The following is a 4,129-nucleotide window of genomic DNA, read 5'->3' as shown; positions in this document are numbered from 1 at the left end:
CACCGTGGAAACCAGGATAGGAACCACCTATTTGACTTTCATAATATTTGACGAATCGATATAGATCGGGATGTGTCTCGAGTCTCATATTTTTCTAATGTTTCGGTCTAAAATGTAGAACTAGAACGATCTTCCCGTATTTGAAATTGATTGGTTGATTCTGGTCTGTGCGAATGCTAATATGGATGTGCTCAATGTGCCGCTTGTTTACATCTAAATAATATAAGGTGTTGAAACTTCTATTTATGAGCGATCCAAATTCCCCTTCTAAAGGCAGGCTCCTTAGTAAAGGGGCGTGGGCGTCGCCAACAGTCTGATAGTGTATTACATCGGCGTAAATGAAAAGATGGTACCGCCCTCCCCTTCGATCAGCTGTCCGCGGGGCCTTTGTCCAATCTGTTTTTAATGGAAACCATTGCTCAGCCGGCAGGCCTACTAAATAAGCTAACGGTTCGTTAAATTTTAGTTCGTAGGGTTCTTTGGTGTGAAATTTAAATCTATGGGTATGTTGGTCGTATTCCACGTTTATTTTTTTGTTGGAAGCTTTCAATAACTGCGTTTTAATATCTTCAGCCAAGGAGTTGAGATCGCCATATATCTCCCCCCGCAGTTTCACCAGGGTGGGTGGGGGTGCCTCGTGAGGCTCGGTTGCTGGTTTTGTCATCTCTCTAAAGTAGAAGCCCCTTTTTTTCTCCGGTACATCTACACACGTGTTCACATATGTAATTTCACAAATAGCGACTTCCCAGGGCCCCTTTAAATCGATATTCTGGACCAATTCGACTCTAAAGTCCGTATTTGTATTATTCGGATACAAATGCATACTTGCGTTGGAGGTCAGGGTTACATAAAAACCATCCCTGACTTCACCCATCTTGATATTTTATGTGTAATGATTGTTTTTGTCATTTCAGATATCTTTAACACTGCTGGCTGCCACCCAAGAATCAAATTTCGGAGGCCATCCGACCCAGCGTATCAAAAGTTCACGCCTCCCTGAGACCGTTCGGGATTTAAGAATTTTCTGAATGCTGAAAAATGTATTTTTCTTAATTTTCACTTTTTGGAGCTCATCTGCATAGAATACGCCATCTAGCGGCTCTCCGTCGTAATCGCTGAGTTTGTAAACCTTTGGAAAACGATTGAGAATTTCTACTACAGTGAAAAACTCATCTGAGAAAGATTGTTCGTACGATTTGTCAAAGACACCCTTTATTTTGGAAATTCTAACGTTGTCTCCTACGGCGAATCTTTTTTTATCACTCTTCTGTAGAGATACGTTGCCGTACAGGTTACGGAAAACGATGTCTGTATTTTCCATAGTCACCTCATTAGGCGACATCTTAATACTACGATGAAATGAATTATTATAAGAGGATAGAAAATCTTGAATTTTGTCGACATAACGTCTTGTATTATGCGCAGTGAAAAACCGCCACATCCTGGTCTTAAGAGTCCGATTAAAACGCTCGACTGTTTGTGCTTTCAAATCCGACGCTGTGGAAAAATGGATGATTTTATGACGTTTTATTAATTTCTGGAATTGCTTGTTGAAGAATTCTGTGCCAGCGTCCGTCTGCAAACGTAGCGGGATTCCTCCGCATTTACACCCTCTAGAGCAGATAGCAGGTGTGATGTTAATTCTGATATTTGACTCCTATACGCACCATCCGATAACATTTCAATATCGTTGTTAATTGTCAAGATTTGTTGATCTAGTTCAGGGGTATCACAAAATCTCTGCCTTGTACGTGATTCATGATTTGTTTCATCGGTTTCAAAATCTATTTCAACAATGCTTGTTATGACGTCTGCCTCAGTTGGCGTGAGTTTAGGGTCAGACATTGCCTTTTTATTTTAAACTATCGATGTTTCAATTGTAGATGTCAATGTCTGTATTACTTTGAGACAAGAGCGAAGTTGCTGTCTGTAAATACATTCACCGTCACACGCATGAGACCTTGAATCTTTCAGACGCCTCTCTCTCACACGGAAGGATGGTTGGGGGTTGTGTGTGAGCCTGCTCCTTCTTCGACCCCTCCTACTCCGAGTCATCTGACGCCTTGAAGGTTGAGCAGCCTGTGGTTGGCTGTCAATAGCGCCTGAAGTATACAGAAGAAACAATGTTATAACATAAATATATGATAGAAAAAATAATATATATATATATATATATACATATAAAACAAAATTCGACATACCTTCAATTTCTTTTAACGATTCGCGAGTTTGGTTCAACTCCTCGTACTTAATATTCGCAAGCTCTGCGTCCGTCACGTGACCCGCTGACACGTCATCCGCTTTTTGAGCAAAGAGCCGATTCTGTCGGTCTTCAAATGCTCTTAAAAGATGCGGAGCTGAGCCCTCGTCAGACGATTCTCCCAACACATCCGACACGTTTGAAGCAGGCTCTTTGTAACCTTCACGACCTGTGTCACCCAGACCGTTTTTCTGGATGTCTTGCTCCGCTGCACCTACCAGATCTAACATACATACATAAGTTAAACATTTTAAGATCAACGTATTAATATTAACTAACATAAATGAATGTGTGATTCACCGTAATCCGTCTGCGTTAAGTAGACTCCACTGAAGTCATCATTTAACCGCGCTTTTTTTGTTGAGAAAAACAATAACATCACATTTCTGATGGAGAAAATAACAGAATAATGTAAACACATAATAAAACTCACGAGCATTGTGGACGTCCGCATAGACGATAATATCTATGTACAAAAAAAACATACGTCATAAATACAATCGCATTATAACAGAATAGTTTATTTTTAGGAGAAAAAAAAAACCTACCTTTCACCATTGCTTTTAAAAGATCCGCAGAGCGTAGAGACCGACTTGAGGTGGTTTGAGCTTTGTAAAGGCCTTTTCTGACTGTTTAAACACTTGCACATCTATATATCCAGATACTTTCCCGCCCTAAAGAACATTCTGACCTGAAGACCCCTCATCGTACCCCCACCCCATTTTTAAACTCCATTTTCTCCTCCATACACAAAATTGGACTGAGGACCAGCTAATTTCATCCCTCGGAAGGTAAGATTCATTTTTTCACCTCATACTATTATTAAAAGCTTTTTTAAACTGAAACATACCACCAAAAATATATATATGTTTCATAAAACGCATGGGGCCCACACAAACATCCACACACACACACACATCCCACAGATACAGATACACGCGGCTAGGTCATAAAAAAAAACGCATGGGGCCCACACAGACATCCACACACACACACACATCCCACAGATACACGCGGCGAGGTCATAAAAAAAAAAAAAAAATCTCACACGCGGCAGGGTCATACACCCCCCAACAATCTTAAGATCCAAAACATGTACAGACATATTCCCACCATCAAATAATTTAACTCAGCCACATACACACACATACAACCCAGATACAGACACACGCGGTAAAGAGCCGCGCAAGGTGAGAAGGTCAGACACTCCCAACAATCTTAAGACCCTAAACATGTACAGACATATTCCCACCACCAAAAAATAAACAAAACAAGTTTTACAGATGATATAACACACATGTTCAGACTTACCCCCATCCAAAAAACAAAACAAAACAAGATTTACACTCATCCTGAGATAAATAAACTTACACACCTTACCACTCCTATCTCAGGATGAAAGTGAATGAAACACTTAAACACCCCCTACAGGACGAGGGAGGAAGCAGCAGCTCATAACATTTTTGACTTTCAACCACACACACCCACCACACAGCCACATACACATTCATACCAAACTCAAACCCTAACCCTAACCCACAATTCAACATTTAAATAAATAACAACCTAACCCTATAACCTATGACCTCCCTATGACCTCTATAAACTCTATGACCTCAATAACTCTTTTTTTTAAAAAAAAAAAAAAAAAAAAAAAAAAAAATTTAATACTTTTTTATTAAGGTCATAAATCACTACTCCATCAAACTTTGTCATAAGGGCCACCTACCATTCTCTCGGCTGGAACTCTGGGCCGGCGTGGATGAGCCACGGAGGGTGCTGGCTGGTGGCTCCATAGCTCCATACTTCCATAGCTGCAGAGCACCAGAGCTCCATAGCTCCATAGCTTCAGAGCTCCATACCTCCAGA

General features: G+C 40.6%; 1 long non-coding RNA gene across 1 annotated transcript; it reads right to left on the bottom strand.

The window, feature by feature from the left end:
• Window positions 1-2,425: 2,425 nt before the first annotated feature.
• LOC147038440 (uncharacterized) lies at window positions 2,426-2,953 on the bottom strand. Its single transcript, XR_015063882.1, has 4 exons — window positions 2,809-2,953; window positions 2,694-2,726; window positions 2,561-2,611; window positions 2,426-2,483 (listed from the first exon to the last, which is right to left on the bottom strand). It is a non-coding gene; the product is annotated as an uncharacterized LOC147038440 (long non-coding RNA).
• Between the last annotated feature and the right edge of the window lie 1,176 nt (window positions 2,954-4,129).

The sequence above is a fragment of the Syngnathus leptorhynchus genome, unplaced genomic scaffold (assembly GCF_054491065.1).
Source record: "Syngnathus leptorhynchus isolate UIUO unplaced genomic scaffold, UIUO_Slep HiC_scaffold_60, whole genome shotgun sequence".
Lineage (NCBI taxonomy): Eukaryota > Metazoa > Chordata > Actinopteri > Syngnathiformes > Syngnathidae > Syngnathus > Syngnathus leptorhynchus.
The sequence above is the reverse complement of the archived record's forward strand: the minus strand, read 5'-3'. Positions and strand labels throughout refer to the sequence as shown.